We start from the raw sequence: 25,931 nt of genomic DNA, 5'->3' as shown, positions 1-25,931 counted from the left end.
CACCAGTAAGTCAGTGAATGTTGAAATTAAAAACAAATTAACAGTACAACCCCAGTGACTATGACCTTTTCAGTCTAAACAAGCATATTCAGTGAGCAGGCTTCTGTCAAACCGTGCCAACAGAAGAATTAGGTCTCTGTCCTGGCACATGGATAGCAAAAGGAACACGGAGTGTGTTTACACCAAGTCTCTTCTTATTTTCTTCTAGTGTTTGCCCTTCTTCCAGACTGCCAGCTCTGTTTCCCAGAGTCTGGAACAGAGAAGTTCAGTGTGGGCGTAGGGGACCAGATTGGGTGACGAGACGTCAAGCGTTGGACAGGGTGGGTGAAGACATCCGCGTATATTGGCAGGTCCGGTCGAGCGTAGATGTGGGAAATGAACTTAGATGATGCCGCATCCCGACGAATATCTGGCGGGGCGATGTTGCTAAGAACTGGCAGCCATGGAACCGGGGTAGAACGGATGGTTCCAGAAATGATCCTCATGGAGGAATATAATTTGGAATCGACCAAGTGGACCTGGGGGCTACGGAACCATCCTGGGGCACAGTATTCTGCAGTGGAATAGCATAATGCCAGAGAGGATGATCGCAGTGTGGGAGCGCTCGCGCCCCATGAGGAGCTGGCCGGTCTTGCCATGATGTGATTCCTCGCGCCCACCTTTGCTGCAGTTTTTATGAGCTGTTCGTGAAATGACAGAGTGCGATCGAGAGTAACGCCAAGATAGACTGGCTGGGCTTCATGCCGGATTCTCATATCGTTAAGTTGCACATTAAGCTCACGCGAGGCCGAGGCATGGTGTAGATGGAAAACAGATGATACCGTTTTTGCAGTGCTAGGGATTAGTCGCCATTTTTTACAGTCATCAGATATCAGAGACATGTCTTTCGTGAGTGTTTCCTCGAGGATGTCGAACTTGGATGCCTGAGTTGCACAGCAGATGTCATGGGCGTAGATGGACTTCCTTGAAGAGGTTTCTGGGAGGTCATTGATGTAAATATTGAATAGCGTAGGAGCCAGAACAGAGCCCTGGGGGAGGCCACTTGAGACAGGTCTCCATCTGCTGAGCATAGTCTCTATGCTCAGCGACAGCCATTGCTCAGAGGAACGTTCTTGCTTCCTCCTCAGCCATTCCCACTGGGTTTCCCTTATCTGGAAACTCTTCCCTGAAGTGATGCCTCCCAGATGACTTTTTCAATGTAATTCTGTTTCAGAGTATTACAGGGTTGGTCCAGTGCCTAGAAACCAAGCAGTCAAATTCAGTGAAGCTCTCAGGAGTACATGATCGACTCAGTGTTTCTAATGGGCAGAACATAGCTGGGAGGGCCAGGTTCTGAACCCCTATCCTGAACCATCCCTGAATAGGAATAGAATTTGTCAGCAGACTTCCCTGCAGCCTGAATGTGAGATTGTATTTAATCAGATACTACTAGCCAAAAGAGATTGCAATAGTTATTTGCAAAGGGTATGTGACCGTATACTTAGAAAAATCAAAGACATTCACTAAAAAGCTACTTATATTAGCAATCTTCTGTCTCTCCTTACACATGATAAATATTCAAAATGAACAATACTTCTGTATACCAATATAACAAATTACAAGGTTTAATTAATTTCTTCTGAGTTACCAAAGCTTTAGAAAAAAACACATTATTCATGTGCTGAGAGATAATTTTATTGGTTTGGAAGTGGCTCTTTCTGCTTCCAAATGGAAAAGTTAGATATATAAAGATGTCTTTATATATATATATATGTGTGTGTGTGTGTGTGTATGTGTGTGTGTGTGTGTGTGTGTGTGTGTGTGTATGATACATATATGTGTCTTGAATGCAGTCCCAGTCAGAATTCCAACATGATGCTCTCTAATATTCTGCAGTTAAAATAAATCTCATCTGAACTAACTGGCCTTGGGGGATGATTCCATAAAGACATCAATGCAGAAACGACAACAGAAAGAACTATTGACTTTGTAAACGTCCCAGGATGACTTTAAATGAAAAGCATTCACAATTCATTGACGTGTTCAATTGCACCTAGTAAGAAGGGGACATTTTCCAGCTCTGTTTAAGCCTTTGACTCTCTTCAGGTCCTGTTTGCTAGTGAAAACATTCCTGTTTATCCTTTCTTTCTATTAATGTCCAAATCTGTTTGCTTATTCTAACAGAAGACTGGTCCCCAATACGTTCAGTCCTATCAGTTTGTCTTAGCATTATTATTTTTTTATTTCTTTATTGGGGAATTAATGTTCTACATTCAACAGTAAATACAGTAGTTTGTTCATGCATAACATTTCCCAGTTTTCCATATAACAATACAACCCCCACTAGGTCCTCTGTCATCCTTCTTGGATCTGTATTCCCCCAACCCACCCACCCTAGAGTCTTTTACTTTGGTGCAATATGCCAATTCCAGTTCAGGTTCTACTTGTGTTTTCTGATCTTGTTTTTCAACTTCTCCCTGAGAGTGACATCATCCCATATTCATCCTTCTGTTTCTGACTTATTTCACTTAACATGAATTTTTCAAGGTCCATCCAAGATCGGCTGAAAATAGTGAAGTCACAGTTTTGTTTTGTTTTTTTAATAGCTGAGTAGTCTTCCATTGTGTGTATATATATATATATATATATATATATATATATATATATATATATATATATATACCACAACTTGCTCAGCCACTCATCTGTTGTTGGACACCTGGGTTGCTTCCAGGTTTTGGCTATTATAAATTGTGCTACTAAGAACACAGGTGTACACAGATCTTTTTGGATGGGTGTGTTGGGTTCCTTAGGATCTATCCCCAGGAGAGGAATTGCAGGATCATAGGGCAGGTCCACTTCTAATCTTCTGAGAGTTCTCCAGACTACTCTCCACAGGGGTTGGACCAGTTGACATTCCCACCAGCAGTGCAGGAGGGTTCCTTTGACCCCACACCCTCTCCAGCATTTGCTGCTGCTACCTTTTCTGATGTCTGACATTCTGACAGGAGTGAAGTGGTATCTCACTGTTGTCTTTATTTTGTCTTAGCATTATTAATATGCTTTCCAACTGTTAGAAAAAGAGGGAGTGAGAGAAGAGGAAAACAGCAAAGACATTTGGAAGTAGTAACAGGTGTAGGTGGGACTTAGAAAGGAGGAGAAGGCAAGACCACAGGAAAATGGGCAAGTATATACTGAAAATTATAGAAACAATAGTCAACCCCTATCTGTGACCTTGGGAGACCCGCTGCAGTTTCCAGTGGAGGGAGTGGGGACACAGAACTCTGGTGTTGGGCATGGTGTGGAATTACACTGCTGTTATCTCATAATTTTGTAAATCAATACTAAATCACTCATACATTTTCTCTAAAAAATAATATAGCATATGCTATTGAAATCTGAAAGATTTTGATAGATGGTATTGTACTATATCATTTGGAATTAGGAGAGAAATACTTAAGTTTATACTTGACACAAAACCCAAATGAGTTCCAAATGCTGTTAAAAGTTAAAACAGGCAAACAAAAGGAAGCAAAACAAATCTAAAAATCATTAAATTTCAAGTGAAGTAATAGCTTCATACATTTGAGATAAAAAGAGACACAGTCTCCCTACACAAAGGCAACTTTCCATTAGGGAACAAAAACCTAAACTACAGTCATTAAAATAAAACAGAGCTAAGAAAACCCATTCTAGTTTTAAATGAAAAAATGGTTATTTGTCTTGATAGTATGAGAAGTCTTCTCAAATCAATTTTTGAGTGACATCAGTATGAAAAATAAAATAAATTATAAAATGAGCTTCAACACAATGAACAGATAACAAGGCAAGACAATTCAAGCAAAAAGAAATATGACTAATAAATAAGCCCAGGGTAAAAACTTTAGCATCACTGCTAGTCAAAGAAATGGAGATTAAAGCAGCAATGGAACATCATTTTCCATCTGTACCTTTAACAAAATTAGTTTTTCTATCAGAATTAGTGATAGGGTATGTTAGGCTGGAGAGATAGCTCATCTAGTTAGGTGCCTGCCTTGCCATATACACAGCCCAGTTTAAAGCCCTGGTGTCATGTGGGAATCCTGGCACCTTCCAGGCCGTGTGTGTGTGTGTGTGTGTGTGTGTGTGTGTGTGTGTGTGTGTGTGTGTTGTGTTTCGGAACGCAAAAAATTCAGGCCAGGAACCATGAAGCCAGGCCTGAGAGAGGTTCCTGCTCTTTAGTCTGTTTGTAGCTAAAGGATGCAGACAGTGTAAATATCTCAGCATCTTCCTCTTCAAGGAAGCTTTCCCTAACTCCGTGATCTTCTCAACATCAAGCTCCTGAGTCCCTCCAGTGTGTGCCTTCACTGTTTCCTGCGTTGAGCAAGGGACTTTCTAGAAGGTAGGGGCTTAGTCATTATCAAGTGGGTGAATGAATGAATGAATGAATGAATGAATGAATGAATCCATGTTTCCACAGCAGCAGGAAGGCTCTGGATGAAATATGATCCTATTAATTTGCTAATTGTGAAAATTATGTTGCAACTCAGAAAATGCTGCAGGATAGAAGTGCAAAGTGGGGGAAAACAGAATACATGCTTACACATCTATTATGGTTGCATCTTGATAAAAGTTGTAAACATACGGACTAATGCTGGAAATCAATATGCACATCTAAGAGTGTTTTTTTTTTGTTGTTGTTGGAGTCGTGGGATTATGGCTTTTTCTTTTCTTTTTTTAATCACATAAGTTTTCTCTTTTTATTATGATTATCAAAAGTCAGGGGGTGGAGGAAACCCACAGGCCTTGAGTCAAAGTGCTTGGGTGCAAGTCTTGGCCCTTCTGTTTAATAGCTTTGTGACCTTGGACAAGTTCCTGTGACTCTTTGAGCCTCAGTTTCCTGATCTATTAAATGGGGATATAATAGCTACCTCTTAGACCTGTTGTCAGGTATAAGTGGCCCTGTCCATGTGAAAGGATTTTATAAACTATAAAGCGCTCCATAAATGTGACACCATGGCTCCTGAGGTAGTCTCCATTTCCAGAGAGAAATAAGCTTTTCTGTGCCTTCCAAATTGTTTGCATTTAGTGATTGCGTACTGCATAAAAACAATTCCAGAATCACTGAACACACACCACCCTGTGTTCCACAAGTTGACTTTAACAAGCTCTCACCACTCTCCAACCAGTTGGTCACGGCTCCCCATCTGGATATGGGGATCGGATCAGGGTGCTGTGAAGGGTGAGAATGGATAGAAAAGAACCCACACTGAAAGGTTTCTCCAGATGACAGACGGTGGCCAGAAGAGCTATCACCAACGTTTAAATGATAATCATTTAATTTCTAAAAATAAATAAATCAGAAGGGAAAGTCTTCCTTCAGTCCTTTTCCTGGTCTCCTTTCCTCTTCCTCCAAGCAGAAACTGTTGTTTTATTATATGCTCTTCTGGGGATTTTTATGCATATGGAAGTATACATGAATATGTTTTAAAACACTTTCTTTATGAGAGAGAGGGAGAAAAACCAAGGCTCAGCTCTGGCACATGTGGTGCAATGAATTGTACCAGTGGACTAGACCATGAAAGAACTATGTTCTGCCCACTGGGTGATTTCTTCTATCAATAGGTTAGCATAGATTTTATTAGTGGGAGAGCATGTCTGAATTATCTGTATGCAATTTTCTCTTGAATATCAGAAAAGTATATTTATTATTGTTTCCTTTTCAATCACATTTCTGAAGTTTTCTCTGAGCCTTTGATACTAGCTCAGAAGCATGATCAGATTACATAGATGAGGTGTTTAAGGCTTTAATTAAAAATATAGAGGAGAAAATCAAAAAACCAAAAAGTCTTAACTCAAATTCACCCCTTAGTTCCATTATTTGGCTTAACTACTATGACTTAACTTTCTGTTGTTTTTGTTGTCGATTCATGTCCGGTCAGCAAACATTTACTGAGCAGTGACTACATGGCAACACTGACCTGAGCTCTTAGAATCCTAGAGTGAAGAGGTCATGACCTGTCCATCATCTGTCATACCACCTGACCATAGAAAGTTACAGTCTCATTTGTAGTGACTAACCCTAACCCTAACCACATCTCCACGTTATATTTTCAGAAACAAAGAGTGCTATGCACAAGAAGGAAGTACCAGTGTAAGGGTCCTCTCCCTCTCCCCTTCCCCTCCCCTTCTCTCTCTCCATCTCCATCTCCACCTCTCTCTCTCTCACACACACACACACACTTGTTGGGGGGATTAATGTTTTATAGTAAATACAGTTGTTGGTGTGTAAAATTTCGTAGCTTTCTGCAAAACACTCTCACCCCTAGCCTAGGTCCTCCTCCTCCTCTACCATCATGCACCAGGACCTGAAGACACCCCCTGACCTCCAGAGTGTTTTATTTTGGTGCAGTACCCCATACCCAATTCAAGTTCTGCTTTGTATTTTCCTTTCTATTCTTATTTCTCAACTTCTCTTTATGGATGAGCTCATCCCATATTCATCCTTCTCTTTCTGTCTTATCTCACTTCACGTGATTCCTTCAAGCTCCATCCAAGAGAGATGAAGAAGGTGAACTTGTCATTCTGAATAGCTGAGTAGTATTCCCGTGTGTGTGTGTGTGTGTGTGTGTGTGTGTGTGTGTGTGTGGCATTTTTCTCGGCCCTATGATTTAGCGATTCCTCTCCTGGGGATATATCCTAAGGAACCAAGCATACCTATCCAAAAATATCTGTGTACACCTGTGTTCATAGCAGCACAATTTTTAATAGCCAAAACCTGGAAGAAACCCAGGTGTCCAACAATGTCAGGGTGTAACTTTTGCTTTTCCTCTGGTTTATGTAAGACTATTTTTTATCATTCCTTGAATTACAAAAATCACCTTCACCTTGTCCTCTCTTGAGGGAAATAACATTGCTAGTCTTCTCTCTCCCCTCCCTCCTTCCCTTTCCTTTTCATAGAGCCATTGAGAATGGGTTGGTCAAGTTGAGAGTGAACAGAGTCAGTGGTCTTCTGCTGCCAGACTCTTCAGCATAGAGTGCTTGTAAGCTAACGCCCTAGTGCCCAACACAAAGCATCTTCCACTGACTTCAAGACCCCTGGCTTTGTCTGAAGCATGAAGCAGCTGGACTTGTTATCCTTAATGAGAAAACATACACTTTCCTCTTTGCTGCTTGGCCGGCCTCACACAGGTGTGAAGACGCTACCTTTCTCCTCCACTTGATGACTGCCAGTCTCTTGCAGTGCACATAAAGGATACTGCCACTTCAGGCTTAGGATGCATGCAAGAGAACACAGGGCGTGACCAACGGGCACTGCTGTTGAGAATCCACTGGCTGGGCTGGCTCTCCATATGCTCTCCCATTAAAAGGGTATAGCTGGCACTCCTGGATGACTTTGTGTGCATGTCTCATGTCTCTCGTACAAGGGAGGACACAGTGAGTCCCTAGTTAGGATGCACTAGGCTCACACTGGAGGGAGGTTTGAACCAGATCAGTCTGACTCACATGGTCATCCAGAGCCGAAATTTTGAATGTGTGGCACAAGAAACCTGTCCCTGGTTTTCAGAAATGGCAAAGGACCCCCCACGACCACCCCAAACTCTAAAGGTTTCCCCTAGTCAGTCTCATTCAGTAAGAGTCAGTATGAAGCACTTCCTAGGAGACTTTCCATTGAGCTCTTTTGAGAGCCTATAGAGGTTGTATTTGCTGAAAACAGCAGAAATCATTTTCCTTTCCCCCACCTTTCTCTCTTTTTTAAAATTTATTTATTTATTCCTTTTTTGTTGCCCTTGTTTTATTGTCATAGTTATTATTGTTGTCTGTCTTCATTGTTGGATAGGACAGAGAGAACTGGAAGAGAGGATTGGAAGGCAGAGAGGGGGAGAGAAAGACAGACACTTGCAGACCTGCTTCACCGCCTGTGAAGCGACTCCCCTGCAGGTGGGGAGCTGGGGGCTCGAACTGGGCTCTTTTCGCTTTGTACCACATGCGCTTAACCCACTGCACTACCACCCGACTCCCTCCCCCATGTCTCTTTCTCCTTCCTCTTTTCTCACATTTTCCTTTATTCAATCTAAATGAGTTCACGGTATTTGCTTCTCCCTTGACTAATTTAGTGTACTGCTTGTATCTCTTTTTCTAAATCTGTTTTCTTTATAAATCTGTTTGGGTACCTCAGATACAGTGTTCTAAGCTCTTATTTCACTTTTCTTTCCACCCATGTGTAAGTGCATAAATGTCATGGGCGCTACTTAACTATAAACTTCATCATGGAATAAAGCCACATAACCTCTGTAAAATTAAAAACTAGGAATTACAGCAGTGTTTCCTGCAAGATAACTAACTATACAAATGATTGAGTCTGTTAGAAAATTTTTATTATCTTTATTTATTGGATAGAGACAGCCAGAAATCAAGAGGAAAAGGAGAGAGAGAGAGAGAGAGAGGGAGACTTGCAGCACTTCTTCACCACTTGCAAAGCTTTCCCCATTCAGATAGGCACCAGGGGCTTGAACATGGGTCCTTGTGCATGGTAATACATACATTCAACAAGGTGCACCACCACTCTACCCCTCCCCAAATGATTAAGTCTTCACTGGATTGATTCTGAGTTTAGACCACAGTGATGTCTGGTTAAAGAACAATCAAGTCTCAATGCACCCTACGAAAAATGACTAGGAGGAGCATGACATGTTAAATCAAGCCAGAGAGTAATGCATATCCCTAAGCATATCAGTCCCCCCTAACTAGAATGCAGAAGGGATAGAAAGAGCAAAGTTGGCTTATTATTATTATTATTTTATTTCTCTTCCCATTTTCTTTGGAAAGAAAAATGGGAAAAGACAAGAGGAATAAAGAGATTAAAGGATGGACAGCAAGAGATGTGAAAATGTCTTGAACCATCACACTAGAAGGTTAAAAATATGGCTTTTGTCAGAACTTTCAAGATTCTGGACATAATAAGCCACGTCCATTCACTGAGTCTAAGCAGTTTTTACAGCCGGTCATAAAATGGAAAGTCAAGGTGCATTGAGCAACACTTGGCATGTATTTAACAAAGGTAAGACAAGCTGGCACCACTCTAATTTATGCCCATTAGCATGGGGTTCCGTGGGGATCCTATGGCAGAGCCACAGCCAATAAAGAACTTCAAAAGAAGAGAGAACAAATTATGAACTGCAGATTAGTGTGAGCAGTTTACATTCTCAATGTGGCGGAGCTAAATTTAACTTGCGAGGATTAGTACGCATCACTATTAGCTCATAGAAATAATCCAGCAGTTCTATAAATGGATACAGATTTCTTTCACACAGTGTGTTCCATCATGAAATGATCCCATTATCATACCTAAAATTTACACTTTATAACTTTTTTATAAACGTTCATTCTTTTTAAAAAATATTTATTCCCTTTTGTTGCTCTTGTTTTATTGTTATAGTTGTTGTTATTGATGTCCTTGTTGTTGGATAGGACAGAGAGAAATGGAGAGAGGAGGGGAAGACAGAGGGGGGAGAGAAAGACAGACACCTGCAGACCTGCTTCACCGCCTGTGAAGCGACTCCCCTGCAGGTGGGGAGCCGGGGGCTCGAACCGGGATCCTTAGGCTGTTCCTTGCACTACGCGCCATGTGTGCTTAACCCGATGCACTACCACCCAACTCCCCACTTTATAACTTTTTAAGAGAAATGAAATGATAGCACCTGAAAGTACTTGGGATAGGTTGTATGTCTAGTCTACACTCGTAAAGATTTTCCTTGTGAAGGCAGAATAACTGGACGTCTTGAGAGGGCTTTGTAATAGCCCACCATACCTCTGAAAATGAAAATTGAATGACCTTCCATCCTTACATTTACAGTTAAAACAGTTCCAGCTCCATCAGTGTTTCCTTAGAAAACTGATTTTCCATATCCTTGTTTATTAGGGATTTTTTTTTTCCCCTCCAGATCATCTCTTTTTTTTTTTTTCCCTCCAGGGTTATTGCTGGTTTTTTTTTTTTTTTTTTTTTTTTTTTTTTTTTTTTGGTGCCTGCACCATGAATCCACCGCTCCTGGAGGCCATTTTTTCTCCCTTTTGTTGCCCTTGTTGTTGTAGCCTCGTTGTGGTTATTATTATTGCCATTGTTGATGTTGTTTGTTGTTGGATAGGACAGAGAGAAATAGAGAGAGGAGGGGAAGACAGAGAGGGGGAGAGAAAGATAGACACCTGCAGACCTGCTTCACCGCCTGTGAAGCGACTCCCCTGCAGGTGGGGAGCCGGGGGCTCGAACTGGGATCCTTACGCCGGTCCCTGCACTTTGCGCCACATGCTTAACCCATTGCGCCACCGCCGGACCCCCCACATCATCTCTTTTAAAAGAAGTAGGTCTCAGTAAAGCTTCCTCCAAACAGCAACCAGAAGTATTTCCACGTCTTTTCTCCCCTGTGCCTTTTTCTTTAGTTTGGTCCATCCCATCAAAGCCAGAACCAAGAGTTGACTGGGTATGGTGTGTCTCTTGGCTCGAGTGTGGCCCAGGTTCCAATCCCAGCACCCTTAGGGAAGTACCATGACTCTGGGGGAACCCCACTGCTCTGGGGTGTCTGTCTCTGTCTGAAGGAAGGAAAGCTCCCAGGAGGGGTGAAATTGTGCTTGCACAAAAACCTGGCTCTGCAAAAAACAAACAACAAATGTTACCAAACACTTAAATTTGGAAGATATTTGAGCACAAATCAATGATAACCAACTGCTTCGTGTCTAAGGTCGTCAGCACTGTCCCTCTGCTAAGTGTATGGAGGGTGTGAAAACCAAGAGTACTTACCCTGGGGACCAACAGCTGGCCTAGGAAAGAGACCCTCTGCCCGCCTAGGTCCTCTGCTAGGAGTTCATTTTGTCATGCGCTGTGGAGAAGGAGGGATGGCAGAGCCCTGTGGGGATGATACTCACAGCCGTTGCTTTTTAGCACATTATTTTAGTCATGAGAAAGTAAGGCTGTTGTGCTCTTTTGGATCCCAGAGATCAAAGAGAAATTAGTTAGAGTAACTGTATAGGGGGCCTGGCAGTAGCGCAGCAGGTTAAACGCACATAGTACGAAGCGCAAGGACTGGCACAAGGATCCTGGTTCAAGCCCCAAGCTCTGCAGGTGTCTATTTTTCTCTCCCCCCTCTGTCTTCCCCTCCTCTCTCAATTTCTCTGTCCTACCCAATAACAATAACAACAGCAGCACAACAACAACAATGAAAAAAAGATGGCCACCAGGAGCAGTAGATTAATAGTGCAGGCACTGAGCCCCAAAGATAACCTTGGAGGCAAAAGAGAAAAAGGAGTATAATTGTATAAGTCTGGGAAGACAGCATAATGGTTATGCAAAAGGCTTTCATGACTGAGGTTCTCATGTCTCTCTCTCCTCATCCTCTCTATTTGTCTCTGTACTGCCTAATACAAATTAGGAAAACACGGTCGCCAAGCACAGCAGATTCGTAGTGCTGGCATTGAGCCCCAGTGACAACCCTGGTGGCAAGGAAGAAGAAAGGAAGGAAGGGAGGGAGGAATGGAGGAAGGAAGTTTGGTTGGCTGTGGGAAGAAGCAGAGTATATGCCTTGACAACCTGGCTCCTGTATGCCTGCTGAAATGGGGTGTCCTTAGCCTGCTGGCTCTCCCACAGCTCTCCCACAGAGGTTCCCAGATCAATCACAGATTGACATCCCAGTCAGCTATGGAGTCAGTCCTGTCGGAACTCACCTGACCACTGACGGGACATTTCGTGGGCTGTTTTAGGCTCAGTGGTGCCACCGGATTTATCCTCATTTCTTCCTTACTTCACTAAGAAGTGATGAGGTTTAGAGCTTCCATTTGGGAGAGTGATAGCGAATTCTGCTTATGCACTCCTGTTCCCCAAGCTCTAAATTCACTGCGTTGTCGTCACTTTATCAGCATTTGGTTTTCATCTGTAAAATGCATGTGAAACCACTTGGACTCGTTCAAGAATGTACAAGCCACAGACGTAGCTCACTGGTCTGGACACCTGCCTTGTGATGCATGTGGCTCAGGTTCAAGCCCCAGCACCACATGGAGAGCCTATGGTACTATGGTGCTGAGGTGTGTCTCCCTCTTTCTTTGTCTCTGTCTGAATGGAAAAGTAGTCCAAGTGAAGAAATCGTGCCTCTGATAGATCCAAGTCCCTCCCCCCCAAAAAAAAAACAAGGAAATCCGGTGTAATAACATGCGGGTCTTGTGAAAAGAAAACTTTGCTATGAGTAGTAGAATAAGAAGCTGATCTAGGACCGGGGAGATAGCGCTTCAGTGGCACACAGAGCTTGCATGCACCAAGGCCTACTTCCAGCCCTGGCACCACCAGCAGCTGTGCTGAGCAGCAGTCCGGTCAAAACAGAGGTGGGAGGGGTGGGAAGAGAAAGTCCACTTGGTCGCACAAACACTTTGGCCACATGCAATGACCCATGCTCAAGTTCTTGGTACCACCCTGGAGCATCATGCACAGGGGATGCTTTAAGAGCTATAACATCTCTCCTTCTCTCTCTGCCTCTCTCTTCCTCTCTGTATCTCTCTATATGATACTGAAAGGGACAAAGGAGAGTCCACCAGGATCAGTTGAATTACTCTGGTGCAAAATATCCCAGTGATGAGATAGAGATAGATAGAGATGGAGATAGAGATGGAGGGAGAGGAGGAGGGGAGGGGAAGGGAGAGGGAGAGGGGAGGAATAGGGAGAGGGGGAGGGGAACAGTGTCAACACTGAGCATTGGTATGCACTGTAATTTAATTTGTAAAGACAATAAACAAATCAAATGAAGTATGTCTCAAACCCTTTCTAGCAAGAGTTCTCTTGTGCTTCTCTGCATCTTATCAACAAAGGTCTGTCTGCCATGGGCGTCAGCAGTGATGTCACAGATTTCTGGCAGGGTCTCCCTCCAGCCCAGATTCACAAGCCATCATCTGGACATATTATGGTCAATGGTTGACTGGCTCATGTTTCACTTAATGTGAGATTTCCTCTTTGAGGTCCTGTATTTAAAAAAAAATACACAAGGAATTAAATTTCACTTCAAAGGAATAATAAAAAAGAATGTTATACTTGGCTCCGGAACTAAATTATTTCCATCCTTACGGAAAGCAGACAGCTCTGAGATGATGATCAGGGAGTGAAGTTAGGCTCCTAGTAGGTGTCCACCAATTCCTTTTCCCCAGAAATGACTAACCTTTGCCTCTAGAAACAGCTCAGAACCAACTACACTCACAATGAGGTGAGGTTGGCATTTGCATGACAGGAAGTGAACTTTGAGTCACATGTGGTCACTCTCACACTTTAACCCTTTGTTCTTGGTGATCTCACCATCCCCGAAGCATAAACAGGCATTTATTCTGGGTGACTGAAGACAATTTAGAGTTGCCTTGATGAGCTGACTATTTAGAGTGAGGTTTTTTTGTTTGTTTGTTTTGTTTTGTTTTGTGGTGATGGTGGTGGTGGTTGGTTGATTGGTTTTTATGAAAGAGTAAAGTAGAGAGAGACGGAAAGAGACGGCAAGGCACTGCTCTGCCAGCCTGGTGTATGTAGATCACTGATTCATGTTGTCTTTGATGCTTCCTGTGGTACCAGGGATTGAACTCAGGGCTTCCCACACACAAGGCAAGGGCTCCACTATTGAGTTACCTCCCCCACTGGAGTGTTTGCTGCTCTGAAATGCCCAGAGCACTCAGTGTTACACACGACCTGGTGTGTTCAGGTGCTAACAGGGTAAGTGGTGTGTGGTGGTAACTCATCAGAGAGTAGGGGGAATGGCTCTTTCTGACCTGAAGTTCGTGAAGCGTTCCGTCACAGTCAGGCCGAGCCACAGAAGTCGCTGCCTGAGTTTGTGACACTGCACAGAGACAAAATGGGTGTGAATTCCATTTTCAGCGTGCTCCCAGCAAATAGGGCGGTTCCCATCCATCATCTGTAAACTCCCCAAGGAGGCTTGTTGGTCCTAATGTCCTAGAATATTAGGAGGAAATGCAATGCCAAGATCATGACTATAGCTGCTGGGGAAGTGGCTCAGAATGTCGCGCACAGAGCATGCCTGTGAGACTCTGTGTTCCATCTCCAGCATCATGTTTTCCCATTCTCAGCCTCTGCCATAAAGCACATAATATCTGAAAAATAAGGTTTCCATGGGCAGATACCTATCTATCTATGTATCTGCCTATCTATCTGTCTGTCTATCTGTCTGTCTGTCTGTCTGTCTGTCTATCTATCTGTCTACCTATCTAATCTATCTATCTATCTATCTATCTATCTATCTATCTATCTATCTATCTGCCTATCTGTCTATCTACCTATCTGTCTGTCTGTCTATCTATCTATCTATCTATCTATCTATCTATCTATCTATTTTTTCCACCAAGGACTCAGTGCTAGCACTACGAAATCTACCACTCCCAGCAGCCATTTTTCTCCCCCCCCCCTTCTATTTTACTTGACAGGACAGAGAGAAATTGAGAAGGGAGTGGAAGCTAGAGAGGGATAGTGAAAGAGAGACACCTGCAGACATGCTTCACAGTTCAGGCAGCGTCCCCACTGCAGGTGGGAAAGCGGAGGCTCCAGCCCAGGCCTTGCACGTGGTGATATGTGCGCTCAACCTGGTGCACCACCCCCCGGTCCCCACAGAGATCCCTCTCAAGGAAGTCTGTGTGCCTGGCCATATTTGAGGGCCAGTTTCAACCCCAGCATCACATGGGAGTGTCACGGCACCAGGGGAACATCCAGTGTGGTATTTCTCCCCACTCTCTGTCTCTCGTTGTCTCTGAATGAAGTAAAAGGCGCTCAGGGAGCATTGAAATTGAGCATGCTCCATTAAAAATATCACTACTGTTTAGTAGATCAAAAATATGAAACTTTGGACCAGCAGTATAGTATATCCCACCTGGAAAGACCATCTGGTCTGCTATGTGCCCGATCAAGGTTCAAACCCGGCCGCCAGCACACTTGGGGAAGCTTTGGTACTGGGTGTCTTCCCCTGCCCCTCTGTATGTATCTAAGAAAGACAGCCTAGAGTGGTGAGACCCAGGGAAGGGAGGGAGGGAGAGGGGGAGAAAGGGGGGGAGAGAAAAAGAGAGAGGTAGAGAGAGAGAGAGAGAGAGAGAGAGAGATGAATGACTTTCCTCATGGGGGCTGTCCTGTGCCTAAGTTAAAACACAGATCATGGGAGACCTGGGGAAGAGACCAGAGTTGATTCACTCCCTAAGTCCAGACTTGGTCACGCAGGGCCTCCTTCCATTCCTAAGAGACATATGAAGAAGTCAGTTTTCACCTGCTTGACGGATGTGGAGATACTGAGGTTAGGTCTGCTGGCTCCCTGACCACAGTTGGAAGTTATCAGAGCAAGGAAGCCTTCTTTCTCTGAAGCCCGTGCACCTTTCTAGTTTCCTGGAACAGTGTGGGCACCGACCAGAAAAGAAAGCTTTGCTATAGTGCAGTAGTTCTCCCGCTCTGTCCTGAGTGTTGCTCGCACCTGCAGAGCTCGTTAAACTGCGAAACCTCAGCTCTCCGCAGCTCCGTGAGCGGCTCTTCTGGGGGACTCCGGGGCAGGTGTTCTGATGGTGTCACCACCACAAGAGAGTCACGAAGGATCATGTGGGCACGGGTGCGACAGACCCATTTCACAGGCTCCCGGCTTTGTGAAACTGTTCTAAGTGAAAGCATAGCGGGGAGGCTTTAAATCCACACACATTATCATTGGGGTAGGGAATCACACATTCCTTTTCATCACTTTATTGGGGAGTTAAGGTTGTTGGCACAAGTTGCAATTTCTGCAAAACATTCTCACCCCCAACTTAGGTTGTTTGTCACTACCTTGCAGCAGGACCCTGCATTTTAAATCTGATTTAGGGAAGAAAACATTAGGGGCTGGGGCACTGGCTGCCTTGGTGTGTCATGCACTTAGCCAGGTATGAAGTCAACAGTTCTAGCCCCTGGCCGTCATATGGGAGCATCATGTCAGGGAGCATCATGTCACACGTGGTAGGGCAGTGCTTTGGTGTCTGGTCTCTCTTCTCTCTCTTTCACAGATTGAAGGGTCTGGCAAAACACACACACACACACACACACACACACACACACACACACACACACCCCAGTCTGATAGAAGCAGTGGAATGACCCTGCTACAAAACCCCATAGGCAGAATGAATAAACAAAGTAAATAAAAACAAAAAAGAAAACATTAAAGATAGGACAGTTGCTCTTACAGGTCTACCAAGCAAGGACTGTGAAGGAGACACAAACGCAGCCTAGAGACCATACAAATCTCTATGGAACAGTAAGATTTTCACAGGTCTCCTGCACCTATTTTCGTGACGTTCTTCCATGCTGATTCGAGGTGTTTCATGACCTTCACGTGAAAATCAGTTTTGCTACATATACAAAATCTTGACATGTCTTTTCTTTCCTTGAGCGTTTTAAGTATCTTTACCACTTTATCACTGTTGCTAAAGTCTGCTGGCAAACTTTGTTTTCTTTGTCTATAATAGACAACAAAAAAATTAGAATTTACTGCCTTTAAAGTTCAGTCATTTTACAAGAATGTTCCTGGTGCTGGTCATTCTGGATCTGTATTCTGTGGCTTATAGTGTGCTTTTTAAAAATGTTGCTTTAATTTCTTTTTCCATTTTAGTGGCATTTTCTGTAATTTTAGTATTTGTTTCATTCTGGAAAAATTTCCTTTAGGTGCTTGTGTATGTTCTATTTTCTCTGCCTGCATTTAATTTTTGTCACATAGTATGAATCATTTTGACTTCTTTCTTGAACTTTTTTTGGCCCTTTTTTACCTTCTGTTCTCCCTAGAGGATTATCTTTTGTTGTATTTATCTCCTCTTGCATTCCAAATCATTTAGCCTTCACTTTTTCTTTCATTTTAACTCTCCTTGACACCGCTACCTGACTTTTAAGTTTTTCAAATTGTGATTTTGTTGTTCTCTAATGTTTTGAGTGACTTTCTTAACACAATTACCTTGTTTGGAAATAGCAGGTTACAGTCTTTGTATTTTTCTGTCTATCTATTCTTCTAGGATGTTTTATTGCCTACCGAACTTCCTCTGCTCTCAATCCCCTTTTTGTCTTATAATAACTTTGTATTGCATTTTACCTCAATAATTTTCTGTTGCCATTTAATGAATACGATATTAGGTTTGCTTGTTTTTAAACGTTCAGGAAGAGTTGTGGTTCGTACAGTTTTTCAAACTTCACGGAACTCTCTGCACTGTTGTTTTGTAGTGTGTTCAGAAATGGCTGTGACTGCTCTTAAGTTCCTGGCCAGTCCTTCTCCAGACTGTCGTCGTCGTCATGAGGAGAGTCTGAGAAACTGTCACAGTCAAGAAGAGCCCAAGAAACATGGCAGCTGGACAGAGTGTGATGTCCTGCAGTTGTTCTGTGACAGGAGCTGCACTGGAGGTAAAGGAGTGTGGACGTACCATCCTGACACTGGTCAGCTGCTGTTGCTAGCGTGTGGGGAGACGGGCTGTGGAGTGTGTGTGGTCTCTGCACCAGCTTCTCCATTTGTCTCTACATCTAAAACTCGCCAGGGGAGGGGGAAGATATCTCAGCCTGTTAGAGCATAGGACTTGCATGCCTGGAGCCCCAGAAATCTCTGTTTCCAGAGCTGAGGAGTGCACTCCCCCAAGCCTTCTCCTTCTCTCTCTCTCTTCCTCTCACCCTCCCCCTTTATAAAATACATAAACACACACAGTATTATAATTTAAATTATAAAAAAATATTTTAAAAACCAGAGAATTCCCAGATGAAGTCAGGGAGGGTGGTGGACACCTGCCTTCTGCTGTATCAGGTACTGGAAAGCAGACGCTCGGTCGGCACGCTTGTGGTGTCTGGCCTGCTCGCACCACATGGACACTGCCATGGCGAGATAGGAAAGGACATCCGAGATCCACCAGTCATCTAATGACTTCGTGAGTCTTACCTTCTTCAGCTACTGCATGGCTGTTCCTAGTGGATCAGTCCTGGGAGGGAGTAAAAAGCAAGTCTGAAATATACATCGTAAGTGTAATCTCGCCATGGCCAGGTGTGTTGGATTGCCCTCTTCCCACCTGGGAAGCATTTCTGCTCTGGAGAGTTCTCAATGCTAATAACACCCAGCCTGTTAGAGCACTGGACTGGCATGCCTCCAGGCCCATCTTACTTCCAGGGACTCATCTTTGTTCAATTTTTTTGTTTTTTTTTTAATTTATTTTAAATTATTGACATATTTCCTTTTTTGTTGCCCTTGTTTTTATTGTTGTTGTAGTTATTACTGTTGTTGTTATTGATGTTGTCGTTGTTGGATAGGACAGAGAGAAATGGAGAGAGGAGGGGAAGGCAGAGAGGGGGAGAGAAAGACAGACACCTGCAGACCTGCTTTACCGCCTGTGAAGCGACTCCCCTGCAGGTGGGGAGCCGGGGGCTCGAACCGGGATCCTTATGCCGGTCCTTGCACTTTGCGCCATGTGCGCTTAACCCACTGTGCTACCGCCCGACTCTCCTTTGTTTAATTTTTGAAGAAACTCTCCTCGTCTCATTGGGACCTCTCTGGCCTTGATGATTTAGGGGTTACTCACAGGTCGTACAAGCATATTGAAGAGTGTTTTTCAGGCCCAGCTATAAGGAAGGTTCTCCTTTTGGCCCAGAGCCCATGAAGCTGATTCCACGACTCACTCTGATAGACACTTAGAGCAGAACTTGCTTGTCCAACCGTCTGTAATCTGCTAACTAAGCAAAATTAAACCCTTCTCCCTGCCCTGCCACATCCACTTCACTGCCAACAATTCCTTCCCCGAGGTGTTAGCAAATCTCAGTGTGAACCTACTCAAATCCCACTCCCATCTGCCTGCCCTTGTTCCTTCTTGAGGCAGCACGAGAGCAGGCAGCCCCAGAGAGGAGGTGAGAAGGGCTCTCAGGTGTCCGTGGCCCAGATGATAGACCTTTACCGAGGGGTAAGGGACTAAGGGTCTCGGGACATGGGATTTCAGAGCTGTACCTAGACCTTTTGGGGTTTTACACTGTAGCTCTTTCTAGAATATTCTACGGATAAGAGGCCACCCTCAGAATGCCACCCAACACAAATGGATGCCCCAGACACACCTCTGGCCAGGGTTTGTTTTCTTAAATAGCAAATGTTTATTTTATTTCTCTGCCCCATCAAAATTATTTATCTCATTCATCATCCAGTTCCTGCCTAGTGTGTTTGGCCAGAACTAACATGCATGAAAATTATGTTAATGGGCCCTGGACTGGTTTTAATGTACTTCATATAATCAAGAAACTAAACAAACAGAAAGGGCTCTGAAAGGTGCTCATTCTACCAGGGAGAACTGCCTACTCTCCTAAGACACGTTTTTGAGGAGAGTGACTGCCAAGAATCAAACCACCAACAGTGCCCTGAGAAAGGACCTGTTGATTAAAGGACAGAGGAGACGGAGGGACCTGCCATTGTATCCTACTCCACAGAGTACCCTTGACTTCCAACAGCCAGTGGTGGTGACTTGGAGCGAGATGAGGCAGTGACTTGGAAAGGGTTCTTAACGCAAAAACGAATGGAGAGAAACAAAAAACAGCTTTCAATTTTGGGCAAAGCAGCCTGGTGAAAATCGACCATTACCTGAGGAAACCAGTGTGAGTGTACACAAGGACGGCACTATAACACTGGCCCGGTGGTCCATTTCCAGGGCACACTGACGTAGGGAAAAGCCGTGCTATAAAGAAGTCTTTCTGCTGCGTCTGAGAAATGATTATGCCAAGACTGAGTACAAAATGGACCCACATTATCATAAACTCTCCTCTATAAACAGGCCTTACAGAGAAACTCCACAAAACAGGCTAAGGAACTGAAATTTTGAGAAGTCATTTTCAATAACTTTGTGATATTGTTTTTATTAACATCTGCAAAAGTAAAAATTCTTGAGAGTCGGAAATTGCGTTGGTCCTTGGAATATAACCTCAACCATCGATACACACACATACAGTGATAGCATCATGAAACTAATGTTAAAATCCAGTGGAATCTGTGTATGTGAAATGAAAACAAGACACTGATCTGCTACTTTTAATCATGCAAATGATACTATCAGGTGGTATTATTGACCAAATACATGGAATTGGACTTGCTGGTTAAGATGGTGAAAACCCATGCTCTTGGGAGATTGGCGATATGTAAGACACATGCCCTCCTCTCATACCATCAGCACCACACTATCCCCTAGACGTATTTCACAGGGGTGATGGACTCAACTTCCAAATTTGGGGGGCAGGGCTTGAGGGACAGGGGTGGTGTTTTTTTTTGTCTAATCTTTCCTCCTCTGAGAACAAGAGGTACTTTAGTCTCTTTGAGACTAAGAGGTTAACCTACAGCGGACTGTGCCCCTCGACCCCCGAGACTGCTCGTACGAGACCAAGCACTGAGGGGATGACTGAGTCAGGTTGCAGGTTGGCAAAGAGCTTGCGAGCAGAGAAAGGGCCTGAACATGATACAATTCCAGCCAAGCCCCCTCCCAACCAGGCTCAGCAACAGCCAAAACACCACAACTGGAGCTTTTTTGACTCAACTTAAACAAGACTTGGTCTATGGAAATAAAAACTACTGATATGTACTCTTAAGAAGAGGTAGCACATTGAACTGAGCATTTATTGTGGATTTCAACTGAATGTGAGTTACATTCTTGCCTGGCTATTTGTTGGAGTAAGGAGAAGCTTGGCGGGAGCAGCAGAGACGGGAGGGAACAGTGTACGAGAGAACCCTGAGGGGGGAACAGATCGACCCCAAAGGAGTGAAATAACAGAAGCGGACCTCAAAGTAGAAGCAGCAATGGAAGCCGAGCCCATTGCACTGAACATGCCTCGAGCAGTCAGTCTTGTTACAAAAGATTGTAACCTCCCTCTAAGCGCCGCTTAATCCTGTGACGACGCCAGGTCTATGAGGTTGCCACGTTTTAAAGATGTTGTCAAACTGGTGTGCATCCAAAAGAGCACAGCGAACAAAATAAGAGTCAGGCGGGATGCTGAGGCATGTGTGTTTGGCCAGAGAAGACTGAAGAGGCATGGTCTTAGCTGGGAGTTCCTGGAGGGCAGGAAGGCAGCTGAGAGTGTGCTCCTACAAGGGTTGCCCTTGGACATCATTTAGGACCACTGAGAGGTAGAGATGCTTTAAAAAATTTATTTTAGTATCTGTATTTACTTACTTATTGAATAGAGACAGCCAGAAGTTGAGAGAGAAGGGGGTGATAGGGAGAGAGACAGAGAGACACCTGCAGCCCTGATCCACCACTTGTGGCGCTTTCCCCCTGCAGGTGGGGAGCAAGGGTTCAAAGCTGAGTCCTTGTACACTGTAGTGTGCGCACTTAAGCAGATGTGCCACCACCCAGCCCTGAGGTAGGGATTCTAATGTCGCGAGCTATACCAGCCTAGACACACCTGCCCCGGTCTGAGATTTCTAATGGCTGTGAACTGATTGACAGAGGGTGAGAGCCCTAACTCTAGCTGCATTCAAGAGCCGGCTTCTTCATATTCTGAGTGCAGACCGCGCCAGGCTCAAACTCTGACAGCTCCCTGGAGCACCGACAGTCACCAAGAGAAGATCCGTTTGCCATTCTCAGAAAAGGAGAGAGTCTCAGGGCAGACAAAAACAATAACTGTCCTTACTAGAGGGATCTTATAAGATAGACAGGCCTGCAAAAGCTGTCTAGACGGGGCGGGCAGTGGCACACCTGGTTGAGCACACCTATTACCATGCACAAGGACCCAGGTTTGAGCCCCCGCTCCCTACCTACAGGGGGGATGTTTCATGAGTGTTGAAGCAGGTCTGTAGGTGTCTCTCTTTTTCTCTCCCTCTCTAAATTCTCCTCTGCTCTCAATTTCTCTTTTTTTCTTTTCTTTATTTATTTATTTTCCCTTTTGCTGCTTTTGTTGTCTTTTTATTGTTGTTGTAGTTATTGTTGTTGTTAGATGGAACAGAGAGAAATGGAGAGAGGAGGGGAAGACAGAGAGGGGGAGAGAAAGACAGACACCTGCAGACCCGCTCCGCCACCCGTGAAGCGACTCCCCTGCAGGTGGGGAGCTGGGGGCTGGAACCGGGATCCTTGGTCCTTGCGCTTGGCGCCACCTGCACTTAACCTGCTGCGCTACCACCCCCTGCTCTCAATTTCTTTCTGTCCTATCAAGTAAAATAGAAAGAAGAAAAAAGGGGGGAGAGAGAAAATGGATGCCAAGAGCAGTGGATTCGCAGTGCCAGCACTGAACTCCAGCGATAAGCCTGGTGGCAATAAACTTTTTTTTAAAAAAAAAATCTTGTTAACCTTTTCTCTGCTAAAACGACATCTTCTTGATAATTTGCACTTTTGCTAAGTCAGCTCCTGGGAGCTCATTCTGTATGTGGAAACCCAGAAAGACAGGAGACGTTTGCAGACCCTCTGGCTACTTAATCCTCCAGACATTCAGGCAGTAGTGACACAGAATGGGAATCACTCAGGTGAAACCTCCCTTTGTGAGGAAGTAGTCCTAATGAGCGGTCACATGGCCCAGACTCGGTCCCAGGCGCTGCTCTAGCTCATGAAGACCCCTTCATGAGTCACTTGACAGACAGTATCTCACCAGACTGAGGTCCATACATCCAGTTTATAGGTACCAAGAGGCCACCCAGACACATGAGGGCTTGGTCAGGGATGTGGAACAGCAACCAAGCCACCAGATCAGGAAAGGAGCGAGTGAAGGAGGCGAAACACCCGTCAGGGAGCCCACACAGGGCCTTCACTGCTCACTGAAGTTTACTCGAGCTGCTTGCTCTGCTCATCCAATCAGAGAAGGAGCAAATATAGAATATCTTTCTCTAGCACTTGACATCTGAATTTCAAAATAAGTGGATTTAAGAAATTCCCTGGGGAAGAAGGTATTTTTAAGGAAAGCACAAAATCCAGAAACTATAAAAGAAAGGATTAATCTGCTGAATCTGTCTCAGAATTTAATACTTCTATGGGGAGAAACACCACAAGGAAAGTCAGAAGACACACTTGAATAAAACTTTGCAGTATGCACTGTTTCGTGTAAAAAGATCTCTTGATACATCAGCAGAGGAGAGGAAAGAAGATGAAAGAAAGGCAGAAAGGAAAATAAAGGACACACATGAACCACTTCCTAATTTTATATGTTACTCATTCTTTAGAAATATAAACATGATTTTTAATGCACATGAAAACAAAAGGTAGTATCTTTTTAAATTCAGCTTACATGTCTAAAGTTAAAGCAGTCGTGTCTGCTGGTTTATGATGGGAAGACAATTATACAGCATCTCCAGAGGACAGTTTGGCAAAACCTCATGTTTTGGAATGCATATAACCTCATTATGTTGCAACTTTATCAGCATTCACAGCTGAGAGAAATGAATGTAGTCAGAACTTTGACTAATGAAGAAGAAAGTCATGTAAAACACACACAGTTGTTCCTATGTGATTTAGACAGTCATTTATAATATGAGAGAATGTGGGCTTTTTCGGACGGGCCAGGCTGGTCATCAGGTCAACCTAGAAGGATATTTATGAGCAGAGCTCACAGCAAATTGGAGACTTGCTTTGATCTGTGACCTGCTTGAGTTGGTTTTGCCTTTGCCCTCCCCCAGACTGATGATTCTGTAGACACAAAGGCCGTTCAACACCCAGCTTATTACACAGACTAGTCAGTGTTGGGCCAGACCATGCCAGGGACCAGGGAGGTGGAGGGACTGTGAGGCAGCTGATAGATGGCCCAGATGCCCTTGGGAATGCGTGATAGGGGGACACTGTTCTCAGAAGACGTGGCCTGAGACAGGCCCTGAGCAAGGGAAGGAACCAGAGGATTGTGGGGATAGAAAAGGCAGAGTCAGGAGTCAGAAGTGAACAAGACACTTTGAGGCTTAGAGGCAGTCAGAGCAGGAGCAGTAAGACCCTGGTACCTATCTAGAACCATCAATGGTCCCAAGAGAAACATAGCCCCTGCATCTCAAGACATACCTTATGGCTGCTTCCCATTCAGACGTTACCCATTCAGACGTTACCCATTCAGGACTCCCCCTTGGAATTCTCTCCTCTTGGCCTGCAGACGTACTTACTCTAAGCTTTTCCTTTACATTTATTCCTCCTTTCTTCAAGCTCGTCTTCCTGAATAATATTCGTGAGATAGCAGATTACCTATGTGAGCAAGAGTTCTTCTCAGGTGTGTAAATAGGTAAGAAGCTGCTAGAAGCTCATGGTATCACCGGCAGCCCAATTTACAGGACACATGGCTGAGCTCAGCTTGAGGGGCCCTTCCAGCTGCGGACCCTGGAAGATGTCGCTTTTCCACGTTTACATCACACACGATGCCCAGACCAAACACAAGGTGTGACGTGGAGGGTTCCAGATGGTGCTTCACAAACCACGAGGAAGCAAAAGTGAATGTTGCCCAGCGGAAACACTTTGGGGCAGCCACCGATGAGTTCTGTGTGCTGGTTGTTGCAATGCCTTGTGAGTGAGCAGGAGTGGACACAGAATCAAATAGTGTAACTAACCTAGCTGGCAACCTCCCACTGCAAACACTACCTTCAGATTCCCAAACACTGACAACCTGATATTAACTATCATTTCAAAGTACTTTGGGCTCAGTTTTGACTTCCAACCTTTGAGGAAGGTTGTTGGATCCCACTTAAAAGGAGAACTATCCTCTAAGGAGGAAGACCACAATACCACAAGAAACAAGGAGAAAAAATACAACCATCAATTATCTTACAACATTTACCAAAGGCAGGCAAGGTTTCAAAACAGTGTGGCAGCAGGCTACAGGCTTGACGTGGCTTCTCTTTTCTCTTTGTTTGCTTGCGGTGCATGTATTCTCGATGCCCTCCAGCAGGGTTTTCTGAGGGACACCGGGAAAATCTTAGCTAGGACTGTAGTGTCACTGTGGGCCTCTCAGCTGCGTCAGCTCAGTGACTTACTTGGTCTTTGGCTCAGAACAGAATCAAGGACTCTGTTGCGTTACACTCTGGGAAAGTGGGCTGTCACTCTGGGCAGAGACCGTTTCTCTCCTTCCTTTATCCTCAAGTCATAACAAGCCCCTCTCCCTGCAGCCCGTCAAGCTAGAGCGGTGTTGTCGGAGGAACCAGGGCCAAGCCCATTGTAAAGGACTAAGGAGAGCAACCTGAATGACTGAGCGTTTGAGAAATGGTTCTTAGAAGTCAAGGAGTTGAGATCGATTGTGCCTTCAGAGCTGTGAGTGTTCTTGGCACAAGAATGGCTACTGGCAAGCAGAGGGCCAGGTGCAGACAGGTGGAGCATCACTCGACTTGTCTCGAGAGGTCTCCTAAACGGCCGTTCTCTGGTCACTCCGAGAACATCCCCAGTCGAGGAAGAAGGTGGGGCAGCAAACGGTGTAGACGCGTTGACTGCCAGCCTCAGTCACCTCATCTGCAAAGACGTAAGTTTTTGTGAGGCTCAGATATGTGTGTTTGCTGGTGCCATTTTGTTAGTATTGCAGTAACTGTAAACCCTTGCTCTGTCTTCATCAAAATGAAGAGATCCAGGGATCGGCTAAATGACAGTGCACACAGCTGAGGCCAAATGTTGAGGAGAACGTAGTTTGTTGCTGAGGGAGACTGGGAATTTTATCCTTGGGGCCGGCCTGTTTGCAGGGATGGGGGGATAAACAGTGTCTCTGGGTTTCTGTGACCATTCTCCCTCCTCGAGGGGGCGGGGGAGAGAACTTGGCCGTGCAGGGCATTCCTCGAAGCAGGCTGACTGGGCCTCAGCAGCTCTACACACAGCAATGGTGCCCGAGCGCCCGTCCAGGCCCCGGCTGTTTGTCATGTGTGCACACACGGCCGGCAGGCCGTCTCATTCACCCGGTCCAGAAACATGTGTGACAGCAGAGTCTCTCTGGAGGGGGAGGGGGAAGAAGAGGCCAAACTTTCCAGAGGCTCTGGGGTCCTTGTCAGTCAATAAAATTAGATCCTTACGTCTCTCCC

The 25,931-nt window shown here is 44.6% G+C and overlaps 2 long non-coding RNA genes across 3 annotated transcripts in view; one reads left to right on the top strand and one right to left on the bottom strand.

The window, feature by feature from the left end:
• Positions 1–12,683: 12,683 nt before the first annotated feature.
• LOC132536865 (uncharacterized) lies at positions 12,684–24,495 on the bottom strand. 2 transcript variants are annotated; one of them, XR_009548412.1, is made up of 4 exons: positions 24,045–24,495; positions 15,237–15,614; positions 13,741–13,921; positions 12,684–12,954 (listed from the first exon to the last, which is right to left on the bottom strand). It is a non-coding gene; the product is annotated as an uncharacterized LOC132536865 (long non-coding RNA). The 2 variants fall into 2 exon arrangements; XR_009548413.1 differs by having other exon boundaries at positions 15,237–15,609.
• LOC132536864 (uncharacterized) overlaps positions 16,998–25,931 on the top strand; it is a 76,704-nt gene continuing 67,770 nt past the window's right edge. The window contains exon 1 of the long non-coding RNA XR_009548411.1: positions 16,998–17,374. This is a non-coding gene — a long non-coding RNA (uncharacterized LOC132536864). The remainder of the gene's footprint in view (positions 17,375–25,931) is intronic.

This window comes from Erinaceus europaeus, chromosome 2 (assembly GCF_950295315.1).
Source record: "Erinaceus europaeus chromosome 2, mEriEur2.1, whole genome shotgun sequence".
NCBI classification, from domain to species: domain Eukaryota; kingdom Metazoa; phylum Chordata; class Mammalia; order Eulipotyphla; family Erinaceidae; genus Erinaceus; species Erinaceus europaeus.
The sequence above is the reverse complement of the archived record's forward strand: the minus strand, read 5'-3'. Positions and strand labels throughout refer to the sequence as shown.